At 43.1% G+C, this 14,599-nt stretch overlaps 2 long non-coding RNA genes across 2 annotated transcripts; both read right to left on the bottom strand.

Moving 5' to 3' along the window:
• Nucleotides 1-650: 650 nt before the first annotated feature.
• LOC111273127 (uncharacterized) lies at nucleotides 651-14,524 on the bottom strand. Its single transcript, XR_002687879.2, has 3 exons — nucleotides 9,674-14,524; nucleotides 9,358-9,452; nucleotides 651-800 (listed from the first exon to the last, which is right to left on the bottom strand). It is a non-coding gene; the product is annotated as an uncharacterized LOC111273127 (long non-coding RNA).
• On the bottom strand, nucleotides 2,431-9,349 carry LOC111273126 (uncharacterized). Its single transcript, XR_002687878.2, has 2 exons — nucleotides 4,197-9,349; nucleotides 2,431-3,472 (listed from the first exon to the last, which is right to left on the bottom strand). It is a non-coding gene; the product is annotated as an uncharacterized LOC111273126 (long non-coding RNA).
• Nucleotides 14,525-14,599: the final 75 nt, after the last annotated feature.

Here is a 14,599-nt window from a genome sequence, read left to right on the forward strand (position 1 = left end):
TACACATTGTATTTCAAATTAAATTTCAATTGAGTTTGACTATGCGTCAACTGATGTTATCTCATTTCATTTTAACGCGTTGTCAATTTTTGACATATTTAGGGGTGAAGTCATGCTTAATTTTCCCTGCTGAATCTGTGCTCGAGGCATGATTGAAAGCTGGAATTTAGATTTTACCATCTGCAGTGAAAGTGATATGCTCAGCTGGTTATCGAAATGTATTTTTGTTGCACTAAACCTTGCGTGCATATCGTGCATATACATACAGATACTATACATTTCGTTAGAACGTACTCCACTCAAAGCATGAGGCATTGCTTAGGGCCCAAGTTCACTAGTGGAATACAAATATATTATAGGTAGTTAGCAAATTAATCATCACACTTCGTTGGAGGCGTAATATTTAAACGTGTGGTTGTAAAAATTGCACACAATTAAGTTGAAATTTAAGTTGCCTATGTAACTAAAATTATTCTGTTCAAGGCAACATTGTCTTTGTCCATTAGGCTTCTTACAACATAAGTCGTTTAGGGCGGAAATTGGCGTTGAGAACTCTAAGCACTTCATACCGCACATATGTGTACTACAAGTAGTGTACGTTTGTCTTTGTTTGGGAAGTGATATTGCTAAACGAATAAAAGTAGCCAAAATGTCGGTAAACGATTAAGTGCTTTATACGGATATTATTCAATATGTTTAAAAATGCTTCTGTCACGTGTCTTCATTCGGTTACACAAGTGTACTTCGACGAAACTCTTGCAACGGATCTTTCGACGATAGCCTGTACGCGTACACGTATCCTGTTTAAAAAAGCAAAATATATTCTAGACAAATCCGGCACTCTCCGAAAAAAATCACTGATTTGCCATTTCAGTTGTTGTTGCCTTTTGCTTGATATTCAGCTAATTAGTCAATATTTTTTATTTACACATGTTACTCAAACCTCGTATCGGAACTTTATTGGTCGAAGTCAAAATAAGTCACCTGTCCTTATATTATAATAGTCGCTGCTTCTGAAGGTTGTTGTAACAGGCTGGCTTCCTAAATGTCTGCTCAGAAAGCAATGATCCTCGAATTATTATATTGTTGTTACAATAATTTTATGCGTTTATGCTAGGACCGTAGCGCGGTACTTGTCCCATGGAAACGCTGGTCGCGTAGTCCTGCCGCTCACTGGAGCACCCCAGTGTTTTCTGATTACATGTTATTATCTATGTCTACTGTTGCTGCTGTCGCCGCCGACCAATGTCACCCTCAGGCCCAGCTATGACGGTGATGCCGACGAAATGAGTCGCAAGAACCACAGAAACGATAGAAGAAGGATAGGTAGAGAAACCGATAGGGATGGCGCACTGAATAGCGGTAAAGAAGCGAAACAAGCAGCGAATAAACGAAAAACACAAGGGGGCGCTCGTGGAGAGCGGCTGCTCGAGTGGATTGGCTCTGCTTGATCTGCTGTCGCCTGCCGCCTGCCCGGGTCAGAAGGAGCATTGGAGGAAAAACCTCACTAAACCAATAGTAGTAGCGACACAGTTAAGCTGCTGTGTCTATTTTTGTGTGTGTTGATGACTGTGAAATGCAGGCAGTCCGTTGGATCAAAAGCGCACGCATTGATCAGATGATGATAATAATACCGATGATGTGTGTGGAGAATATTTAGCTTATTGTGGTGTGATGGGGCCCCTAGATGTGAACGCTACCGCAGCTTCAGAAGCGCAGTGGAAACGAATTAATGGGGAAAGAAAGCCGCTTCCAAGCAACTGGGTAAACTCAGCTCATTGATGACTGTTGTGGCTTTGGTGTTAATCGACCACGTATAGTTTTAAAAGACCTAGCGCTTTAGAAACAGAAGACTCCTATTTGTAGATAACATATGAGAATATAGGTCTGAGCTGAATTAACATTCGCTGAAAAGTAGACAGTAAAAGCGTAGAAAAAGGAACTGGCCTCCGTTCAAGCACACTTGCACTGCACCTCGATACAACAAGGCCGTAGCGTATATGATCATCGCCTTAAGGCGTAAACTATGTCGTAATGGATACCTGGGTGTCGAGCATAGCAAATGCATAACAAATGCGTGAACTTTTTACATATGATTATTATACGTATTAGATGCGATGCAGGCATTAACCCCTGTCTGCTGTAGCTGACCGTATATCAGAGATTCGTGTAAACATTTCAGATATGAAAGTACTCCTACGGTACGGATGTAGTCGGGGGCAGGGTCGGTAATTACGGTATGCAAATATTCGTGTAACACAATAATGGAAATTTTTAGTGGTCGAACGCCGGTAGATGAATTGTTATAAACGCCTAAAGAGAGTGACTTCTACCAGGTAAAAACGTAATTCCTATTAATCATGTTAGAACCGAGAAGGAATGCATTGCGAACGTGGCCATTTTCTATACTAAAAAAAGGCAACACGAAGGTTCACAAAAGGCAGCTTCGAAACACAGATAAGTATTATTATTATTATTATTATTATCACAATTGCGGTTGTGATTTTGTTTATACGTCTATATTTTGATATGTGCGCCGTCTATCTACGCCGAGGTTCATTACAAACTGTCGCTGTAACACAAAACAGGTTTTTAGAAATTCAAATGGCCCTTAAAAACCATTATATCCTCTGCTGACGCGTTTCGCCCTTTTACCCTTTCGCTTGTAGGATTCAACAAAAATACGAGGGATTCATTTGATTTTTTTGATAGAAGATTAAGTAAGGATCTTTGTAAAAATGTTTGTTCTTGAAGCTAATGATTATTTCTTTTTTGCTGGATCCCGTAGCAGCCTTCCTTTAATTTTTCTTGCAGATTTCTGGTATTCAACGTAACAAGGAACACCATTATAAGAGGAACTTTTAGCATTCAGGTATCCGTGACAGAATGACATCATCATGTGCTATTGAAATAGCACAATTCATTAGTGTTTATGATGCTACTATTATTACTGTTTTACTATAGCTAATACGGCTTGTTAAGCTGACATGATGACAGAAGTTTAGTTGCTACGATTATTTTTATTTGTAAAGATGTATCTATGGAAAACGACTAGAGTGGCCTAACTATGAAAAGATAGTATCTCTTTCGTTGATAAGACCAGCGCTAATTTTACTTTTTAAACGAAAGCCATTGCCGAGATTCATTAGCTTCAATATTTGTCCGCGATATTTACGAAGTAAGAGAGAACCACGTAAACGTTCGATCTATCCATGAACGTATGAACGTGTTAGGACCACTTGTATTTCCACGACTATTTTCTGTAATATAGCCACCGTTGATGTTTGCTATATTGCTGCTTTTAATGTCGTTGGTTGGCTGGTTCCAGGATGGAAAGAGATAGATGTTTAAGGTAGTATGGAATGTTGGCGTTCGACGAACCTTTGACACCTATTTTCTGCTGCCGCAGTCAGGTTTGAAGTTGTATTATCGGGCCATGTGTGCGCGTAATGCTCCTCCGTTAGATCGTTTCCTTTATCGAATGATCAGACATCGGCCAAATTATAAAATGTTTTACTGAAGTTAGTAACGACTATCTGTCTTAAGTTATCAGCTTTCGTTTCGTTTCATGATCCTCGTTAATGTGTCTGTGCTGCGATTTATGGCGCAGCTGTGAAGTTGGCAAACACTGGAAATAATATTGCAGTTCGCCTTCGGAATTCAGAATTGTTAGGTAATATCGGGGTTAAATGATTTCCTATCGTTATGCGGCTTTCCGTGCAGAGAACGTTATGAAAGGTGGTGGAAACAATCGACTGATTGTGTTGACTGGAGTGTTTACACAAATCCAGTATGAGCACCAACGTCCTAATCATAAGCACCTAGAAAACTACCGTGATACGCCTTACGAATATATTGTTGTCAATCAGGGACTGATCCATTATGACTTCCCCTGCTATGTTGATTACTTCATGTGCTTCATAAGCTCGTAAATCGAACTTTATATATACCAACCAAAACTGTTGGTAAAAATGTTCATTAACTATTTCTCTCTCTACCTTAAAGATTATAGAAAAATGAATGAATTAACTAAATGTCTAGTCATGTAGCTTCACCACACGTGCAATGTAGTTAGGATACCTATCAAAGTTGTCACAAAATTTTCCTTTTTAATGACCTTTTTGCTTGGCAAAAAGGAACAGTTTCTCCATAAGACAATATACTACATAGACGCAGTGCTTTGCGCATATATGTACCTTTGTATATTGACATAATCAGGTTCATTTCTCAAGTGTGCCAGACGTTGTTTGCCGTTGCTACCCGGTTGTTTTGGAGTCTTGGATTTGGTTGTTATCGGCTGGCTTGCTGCTGCAGCTGGTCTGCCGGCTGCCAGTCAGTATTCGTACTGATGACTCGGCTCGTGACGCGTTGCTCGCCTGTCTATCGCAGCGTTCGGGACAGCGCCGGCAGCGATACGTTTCAAAGCAAAAATAAAATTAATTTTATTAAAGAAAAGGGTAGATAGAACCTGTTTGCGCACTAGACACACGTGTTCCAGCCACCCACCAGCAAAGAACAGCAAAATTGTTTTCACAACAGCATCGTCGGAAGCCGGCGTACAGGAACTGCAGTGTCAGATTATGGGTCGGTTAGTCAGTCGCCCAGTGATTTGTTTAATCCACTCGTTCAGGCGCTCATTTACCTGCTGTGCGTCGTCAAAAGACTGAACCACAAGGGTGCTCTAACGCCCTACCTGACTGGACCAGACCGGACGGCGCTACAAGTGACACGTCACGGGGGCAGGGTCCGCTGCTGGAACGACTAACAGCAGCAAGCTGAAATAGCCGCAGCGAACGTCGTCACGATAGAATGGTGCTGTCTGATGACGAGGAGGTAGTTGATGTTGACACTGAGGTCAACAAGCCAGCTGTATTCGGTGAACGGTGATTGCCCCGGTCGAAAGACTTAATCATTTAAACTTAATTCAAAACGGCACTTGTTGATCCCCGTTGTGATGGCCGCGAACGACCGTAGTGGTTGAATCAATAGCAAATACTGGACTTTGTAATAATCGTGTGTTTGTTTATCGGTTTCTATTTTTATGTTGCTGCTACTGTTGCTTGTACAATGTAGGAGAAAAGAGGGGGGGGGGTGTTTAAGCCGTGTAACTTCTGCGGCTACTAAACTTTTACATTGCTTTTCATCGGCTAGATTCGTAGCAGTGGCTTCTATCGACCATCTCCCGCGTGGTCTTTTTTTTTTCTCTCACTCTCGTAACATCTGTATGCATATACGCTTAGATGAGCTTGATTCCACATACTTTACTGTTAGTTCTACTACTACGCGGGTTTTCGCTAAGCAACGGGGACCAGCGGTTATACAAGTTTAGCCCGCAGTCATACCATTATATACACAGTAATATTTCAAACACATGTAAACAACGCTAAGCCTTAGCAGCAGTTATAGTGGCCACAACAACGAGACCGGCAATATTGCAACAGAGAAACATAAAAACAGTATATATGTATATGTGTGTATATATATATATATATCGATAGATAGAGGGGAGGGAGAAAACGAGGGAAGGGCCAATATGCTGCCTCTTACACCAACTAAATTTTCCTACCAATCTCGTTGCCGTCACAAATTGCACTCGCCGTATTTGTCGTCACTGTATTAGTGTCACCTTGCGTGCAGGCATAATATGGTATTGGGCCGCGGCATCAGCCGCTGATGAAAACAGATAACAATGCTTGCCAGCTAATGAACTAATCTAATCAGTTGCCATAGGCTCGTGAATATCAATGAAACGATAAATCGTTGACTTGTTGGGACGCACGTGAACGTGTTTGTAGGGCTCGATATACGGTTTCTCGATTCCGCTGCGTATCATCCTCTCAGTTCCATCTATTCAGAAGTTCTAGACAGGCCTTTGAGTGCGTTTTTCAATGGACTAAGCAATTATACTGCGTATACACTTATCCCGTAGATACATACGGGTTTATAACTATAGATTCATGCGTACTGTTATAGGTAAATATGGCGGCGGCGTATAGCCATCGAATGTCATGGCTTGTCTCACCAGTTAGCTTTTTTGAATATAGGGGCGGATACGGTTTTTTTCTTAACCTTAAATAAACTATGTGTAGCATTTAGGGGGGTCGATCGCAGTATTGCTAGTCACCTTAAAAGCTGCGTTCGTTTCGATGCAGTTACGTGCAGTGTGCCGTATGCTATAGCTCTACGTACATGTACTTTCAGTCAGTGATGTTCGTCGTGCCCTCCGTTTACCCGTTCTTTATTGTTGCCTGTCTTTAGCCAGCTGGTGAATGATTTTTTTTTATCATGGAAGTTGTACAGTTTCAGCGATTTCAGCGATTGACTGCCGAGCCGCAAAATCAAAAGCCGAAATTATGTAGCAAAGCTACCGGCATCAGTGACGGCGATAGCGACGGTATTAGCTGATCGCTCTACGAACCTATTATTTCCTTTCCTTTTCCTATAACCTTCTTCCCTTGTCGTAGCATAGCTTCTTCGAACATGCCGATGCAACGTATACGTGGCGTGTATTCGTATTGTGATCAATCGAAATCAAGCTACGGGCATAGCGTCAACTGAGTAGCGGCTGTTATTGCTGTTGTCCAGCCTGTTATGGCCGACCGGCGACTTGTCGTCGGGCGGTCGTTGGCGATGTTCGTTGTAGCGAGTGATGGTAACGTCGTGGGAATAATAACTGTGATGACGACGCTTGTGCACAGTCGTGTGGCCGGCCATTTGCTGGCCCGATCGATGATGTTTCCACTGTCGTTATCGCTCTATGGTTTCTGAAGTAGTGCCTAACGACTTAAGTACCGGACGTAAAAGACGAAAAACATTTTTTATCGTTCCATGATGGCTAGCCAGGTTTATCGCTATTGCGAGAACGTCTACCAGGCCAGCCTGACGATAATACGCTATCCTGTCGTGGCACAATCACTCTGCGAATCGGCCAGACTGTACTATGTGGCAGAAACTGCTGGTGGCGCGACAGTTTAAGAACAGCTTCTAAAGGCGGTGCAGATGCGGCTGTTGAATTGTCGCGCCACAAATCAGCAGTGACAGCAACGCTACTATCGTCGCTGTAACAGTCGCAGGCCGGCGACAGTCGCTGCAGTGTTTGCTTACGCTAACCAGCAAAACGCAATCACTCCGTTAGTTAGTCAATGAGTTAATCAGGCGACTACAGCTACATCACAACGGCTCCGTTCCGCAGCTGTTTAGCAACGACGACGACGACGACGACGACGAACGAACGATGATAGCAACAGCAGAAGTCAGCTTCGTTCGTGTTTGGCCTGTTTGATATCGACGGCAGGTATTGACAGCGGTTGCTGGCCGACACAGCCGCTGACAGCAGCGCTCGTCGTCGTCGTCTTCTTCTTCTTCTTCTTCTTCTTCTTCTTTTTCTTTTTCTTTTTCTTCTTCTTTTTCTTCTTCTTTTTCTTCTTCTTTTTCTTCTTCTTTTTCTTCTTCTTTTTCTTCTTCGTCTTCGTCTTCTTCTTCTTCTTCTTCTTCTTCTTCTTTTCTTCTTCTTTTCTTCTTCTCTTCTTCTTCTTCTTCTGTAAAGATAGCGTCTATTCACTCAGATGCTGATTGAGCCAGTGCAAGCGGCGTGCGCCAGCCAACGTCGCAGCCAAAGCAGTTATGCTTTATTATAGCGCTACAGCTGCACCGTTGATGTTATCCGCACTAAGCACGATGCCATTGAGGAGCGCCAGAATGGGAAGTCAGCGTAAATAAGCGGGCGGTAGTTCGTCCTCTCTTCCCTTTACTTCCCTCTACATGACGCCCAGTAACTCTGGCTGTACCTACCGCTGCTGCGTGGCGGCAGTCTGGCGGCACCGTTTGGCGGAGCACACAGCAATGGCCGAAATGATCATTTCTTCAAACAAAGGGGTCCGCCTCGTCTGTGCTGCATCATCCTACTCCAAGTTGCTATTACAGCCGCCGCTGTTGTCCAGTAGCGTACCGCTGCTTCACTGAGGCCAGCGACCACTTTTCCACTACACTACAGTGACGCTGACCACCAGCATTATTACCACCGCTGCCCGACCGCTTGTCGCTGTCTCTATATATCTACGATTGTGTCAAAGCAAGGCACCGTATTACAAGCGTAGGTAGTTGTGAATCAACTGATTCAGTCGCGAAGCCTGAGACAATCGCCAGTGGTGTTAGAATGGCAGCAGCCATCTACTGACGTATCTAGACCGTGGGCAAAAGGTGTTATCCGCAGAGGGTGCCCAAGGATAGCCTAGTATACTTAGGCAGGCGACCCTACACGCAGTCAACTCGACCAGTTAGTTGTGTTACACTAGGATGACACAGGGGGGAAAAAAGCGCGAACACCTACGTATATGCGTAGAACTTGCTTGCTCTACAACAGCCAAGGACAGTTTTCCTACTATATCGGCATTTGCTGTAGATACCTAGCGTCGGCAAGTAACCGGCCCGACTAAAAGGAGACCGGCTGAACGACTAACTGGTCTTTTTAGTTAGATCGACGACCCTGTTGCCGCAACTCGGCAATGAACTTTTCTATATCTCGCTATTTCTCCTCGGCGTCTCGGGATTGAGCGTCGTCAGATGCGGGAATGAGCCTCTGACGGTAAAAAAAAGTCCATACGAGTCTAAGCATATATACACATACGCACAGAAACATGGCGGATAGACACCTCGAGGCTTGCAGCCAGCCGAATAAGGCTATACTGATGGTCACATTTCTTAAGCTTGACGGTGAAAATGCCCCTACTCAGCGTAGTGCTGCGCTGCTTAAGAAGAATAAATCTCCGGAGCATTTATGGGGTTGATGCGCAGTATACCCACGGTGTTTGCTCGACAGGCCCTTGAAAAACGTTGGCACAGGAATTTTCACAGGATCATCATGGCTCTATTGGAGTTTACACGTGAATAGTTGAAATTAGGCTGTCTGCTCCCTTTTCAAGGAGATGGAGTTGTTCGATGAAATACTTCATATGGCCATACAGTATTCGATTTGTATGATTTACTATTGGCTATTCCTGGAAAAGTTAGCACGGTTAGGATGTACCAGACTATTTCTGTGTTTTCCGTTTGTGGCGCAGTTATCGTTTGAAGCTGCTCACCTTGGCCTAGTGATAGTAAGCACAGAGTAGTGCTGGTCCGATGCTTGTTTCTTTGCATGGCTTGCTCGTTGAATCCTCCCAGATAATCAGGAGAAGGTGACTACGTAGCTAATGATTTTGTACATGGTATCCTATTTGACTATTAATTGACTACCTCGTTCCTTTGCTCATGCTTTCCTTTTGGGTTGCAGCTCGGCAGACAGAACGCTGAACTAGCCTTCTTTATGAGCATTATGAAAACAATTAATGAACGAGACAAGCAAAATGCTCAGTTTACCTTTTTACCCAATTCCATAACGATTCTTTGTGACGAACGTTGAACGATTGCATTGTTTCTCATTCTATCGATTTATTATCGACGCTAGAAAACATCTGAAACAAAACAGTATCCCAACAACATACGAAATCTGAATTTGTTTATCCTTGAGTATATCTTGGCTTCTTATTGTTTTCATTCTGAGAGAGCATCGATAAATTGTAAACAAACAAAAGTTCCAGCAATGGGCAGCAGACCGAAAATGAATGGGGCAAACGATTTTGAATAGAGGGCAGTGACCCAGTTCCGTTCGGATTTCCCCTAAAACAATACTTACCCCAATTATCATCGTTGTGGTCGTCATTTATCTCGTTACTACTGTAGCCTGCGTTTGATATGACGTTGGCCAACCGGCAGATGGCGCGTATGCCGTTTGTTGTGAGTTGTAGTCGTATTGTTCGTCGTTGACGTTGGCCTCAGATGTGAGGAAGGTGATTTTATCGGTGTGGACCAGACAGAAGATGCAGAAGCCGTAACAAACTACAGAGGCGGCGGGCAGATGACGTATCATTTGACGTAATATTCACGCAGATTTAAGGAACTCGTTAGTTATACATTGTGTGATGTAGGTGGCCGCCAGTCACAGAGCTCATAATCTGTCTTTTTTCGTTTGGCATTGGTCAGTCGAAATTAAGAGAGCGCGGCATTTGACTCCGTACTAATCGTGATACAGCTGGCAGGATTGTGTGGTCCTATGAGATTGTGAAGATCGAGATGGTTATAGTAGACAGACTGAGATGCCCTTAGTCACTGACAGACGCATGAGCTCAACGTCTACTTTTCGCTGTTTACAGTGACGAGGAAAACGTCCTATAACGCAGCATGAAGCGACTTTCCAATGTTGAAACGGATAACTCGTAGGCAGTAGCTACACGTCTTCGACACTGGGGGAGGAGGGAGTAACTATACCTGCCCTCTGCGGGTTCTAGCTGTTATGGTTACATTCATTTTTTGTGACTGTGTTATTGTTACTTCTGCAACTACTACTAAACGAGACGGATGCTAATTAACGTTGCTAGTCATCCGAAGGGCATCGACTATCTCCAACCTTTAGTGATAATGTTAAAGTAACAATAGCAAGGAGACAATACGAACAATATAATTTCATGAAGAATTACTTTCACACGGAAACTGCTAAACAGTAAAACTCGATTAACTTTTATTAATTACTCTTTATTAGTAAGAGTGTCTTGATTCCTTCTTGATTTATTTTTATAAACAGTTGTATATGTACGCCTATACGGGGATAGTTTATTAGGCTAAAGGCTACGGGGTCTACTCGTTTCCATACGATGTCAAACCCGTCTTTTTATTCTTCATAGAATAAGCTCTGTAAGCTGAGTAGAGACCCATGATAAGATGCATTCGATGTATTTTAGCGTCGTCGACCCAACTGCTGGTAACTCGTCCCCGGAAATCAGTTCAACCGATGTGATCGCGATTCGCACTTGTCTCTCATCTTCTGTCCTTCACCTTGAGGCTAAATATTCCTGTCCTATCAACAACAGGGCTGATGATAACGCGAGAGCCCGGGTCTAAACTAACAGAGGGCTTAGATTTTAGGGAGAAAGGTGCACTAATTTCAATGGAAATTGCTAAGCTTTTGTTGTCTTGCCACACATAAGGTAAGCCTATGAAAAGAAGTAGATAATCTATCTGGCGTAATATGGGCTACGATACAACGTGGGTCCCATCTCCAAATGGTTTATCTGGTTTTTCTGGAAAAAGAGCCAAACTAGAGATAAGCAAAGCCTGAAGGCAGATCAGCCGTGCAGAAGTTGCTCTATTCGTTTAACTGAAGAAACCTTACGCACCAGACGATGCGTATTGGCATTTTAGAAGGTATTTTTTCGTAGTTTCGTTACAGTGGACGTTACTTACGTCTATCAGAGGTACTTGAAAAATGCCTGCCGTCATGAAAACTCTCTGCTGCCATTATTATATGAAATGAAAAGCAAATTCCTCGTGTCGTTGATTGTTTTTACTAGAAGCAGTCACTTCCCTCGTTTTGCCATTTTGTCTCACCTACCAAGACGTCATAACTACTTATATAAGTACGCATATGGATGCATCATACACGCACATGACATACGTAAGCAATTCGCGATAGGTATAGATTAGTCTTTGAGGAAACTTTATCAAGTGCCATGGTCAGAGCCATTTGAGCATGGCAAGGATTTTTCTCTGTTACGTGCCAGTCCCCTATTCAACTTGGCTACCGGCATTATAGCAAATCTCCCATAGCCGGCATGTGACTACCACGATTGGTGTCACTATCCCGGCCACGGGGGGCAAATCTTTCGCCCTTGTCTCTATCGGCGTTTTAGTTTGTCGACAGCAAGCAAGTGGAAAAGCGTCAGCACCACGATGTCACCGTCGTATGCCTTGAGTCTTGCGCGGCGGCACTGTGTTGCTCACGATATGTTAGGAAATAAATAAGGAAGAGGTATCTTAATTTTTCGCCAACAGCTAAACGCAACAGTTTAGCGCGTGTGCTCCTGCCGTTTGACGCGCTATGTATGGTTAAGAGTGGCCAGAGCCGCGGAAGAAAGCACGACTTCTTCCGGAAGATGACGGTTAGTGGATAATCTAATGTCATTTTGCCTCTCGGTGTAGAAGTTGCAGGTGTTTCAAGATAAAGTTAAATTTTAGCCGAATATGATTAACGTGATATGATCGCTGAAATTTCTGCATTTGTTGTCTGTTGATGTTGACAATTCAGCTGTTGCTACCGCCTAAAGTCTGACTGTCTTGTGTATATATATTTATATATAGTCGATAAATTTTCGACAACGAATTGGTCTTTGTGTTTGTAATACAACGAGATAGAAAAAAACCACAAATCCGTGCTTATTGATAAATTTGCCGATGTTACGGGCATAATCATAAAGCTACATGTATTCTTCTTCTTTTCATCATTATTATTCTTGCGGGACAATAGTATGGTAATGACGGAGGCATTAGAACAATATTCGGCAGACTAATGGGAATGAAATCAACCAGCCTTGTTTTTACGATATATATGCGTATTAATGTCTTTAGCCAATATTATGTAAATTGTCGGTTGCAATTATCAATAAGTGGAACCGACACGGATAAAGTAATACTAAGTCGTAACAGGATCCTGCGTTTATGTTTACAAGAAAATTTTGTTTTTCGGCGACCCTGAAATTACCCATCCCCAATGTTCGCCTGTGTATATTAACGACGTGCTGGCATTAGACATATTAGTATCGCTTACTCGCTTCATCTTGGCGTTCTCCCTGATACTACCGATCACTTCAGCTCCAAACTTTGTTTACGTTTGCATATCAATGTTTATACATCATATGATTTACAGAGGGAACGCCACTCACAAGTCGCCATGGGAGTCTGAGAACGATATTTTTTCATTCTCGCGCGGTAGTCAACGATTTGAAACATTCAACAAATATGGATTTCATTTAGTGTGCACTGGCTTGGTCACCGGCTATTGCCATTGTTATAACGGAGGCATAATGTGATAATAACACACAAACAAACAGAACACAGATGAGGCGCGACAATTAATGTAAACACGCAGCTACCCGTGCCCGGTTATTTCTGATCTTCTGATAGATCTATATTTAGGTGCGATGTTTGTCACATCGCATCATCCGTTTTACGACCTTAATGCGTGCTTGCCCTTTCCTGTAAGCTGTGTCGTGCTCGGCGCACAACCACTTCGAGATCCTCGAGTCTTTTGCCGACTTTCCTGACGCAGTTCAGCTCGATTTACTGAAATCGGATGAAGACGGACGGAGATTAGCCGGCACTCAAATGTTGTAGTTCTGGGCCCGCTGTGGTACGCATCAGCAACCCAGTCGCGACCGTTGGCCAACAATGGTCGCCACATAAAAAGTTCTCTGCGCCCCTCGTTCGTCGACGATGTAGCATTTTGTTGTTATTGTTTTTGTACGTAGAGCAATAGAAAAAGTGGCAGTGAGAGCGGCGACGGAACCGGCGCCAGCAGCGTCAATTATCAGTGATATTGGTTACGCCTGCAATGGTACCGATCGCTTCGGCAAGCGTGACCGTTTCTTGGTGTTTCTGACCTTAGCATCGCCGTTAGCACGACCGAAGACTGTCGGCAAACAATCGGAGCTGGATTTAGAGAGCGTGTGAGGTCGAACGCTTAGTGGCTTGGGGATATGCGTGGTGAACGGACACGAGATCACGAACAGACAAGCACCACTAAAAAGCAGATCATACCGGAACGCTTGGCTTTTGGAAGAGCTTTCTACGTTATTTTAGTATTTGGTCGAATTCGGATCTCGTGATGATTGTTCTGAAGAAGCTGGAGAAAGGGCTCAATTGTTAAGTTGACTTGTGGTATAGTGCTATGCCGAGCAACAAGAGCCGGGAGACTGTTTTTTACAAAAACTTTTTTATGCGGCACCCAGAAAAATACATTGACGTATATATTGTGAGACTTACTTCACTCCAGTACTACTCAGTAAAGCTTGGTGTTCCAACCTGAGGTATCGAAAAAGCCATTTATCGTTTGGACATAGCCGCTGGAACTGCATCAGCAATTGGCAGGACGAGTCTATTCAGAAGCTTGAGGCGGGAGGGGATCACGGTGGGTAGCATTGGTGAATTTTAGAAAAGAGGTAGAGACTCGCATGCAGAACACGACGACCGTGTCGAAGTACGAGCACGCCATTATGTTTTACATGATATACATATATTATATGAAGGAGTCAGTAGAAATTGTTTCTGCTGATGGCTAGTGAATGAATGACTTTGTTTGGCAAGAAGCTGTTGGAACACAAAATAAAGAGAGCGATAGAAACCAGCTGACGTTTGTTTAACAACCAAATGTTAAGCTCAGTCGTGGTCGTACAATGGCTTTTACTCTGTTGATTGAAGTGACTGACTATTATCGGTGTCCTCATGTGGCCGACGTGCTTATAATAAATGGAATCTAAATTGTTGAAGTTCGGTTTCTACTGCCTAAAGCACCTGGCAGAGCGTTCCATTTGAGTATTGCCCTTTATGACAAGAAATTAGCGAAACAAGTGTATGTTTGCCTGAATGCCCTAGTAATTCGTTACTGCTGTCATGTGACCTTGTGGCGAGTCGGCAAAATACAAAAAATGTTGCCATCAGACGGGACCTGATCAAAAAGAAAATGTTCGCATCAGCTGAATATTGTATATATAAATATTATATATATATATGA

Source organism: Varroa jacobsoni, unplaced genomic scaffold (genome assembly GCF_002532875.2).
Source record: "Varroa jacobsoni isolate VJ856 unplaced genomic scaffold, vjacob_1.0 contig04904, whole genome shotgun sequence".
Classification (NCBI taxonomy): Eukaryota; Metazoa; Arthropoda; class Arachnida; order Mesostigmata; family Varroidae; genus Varroa; species Varroa jacobsoni.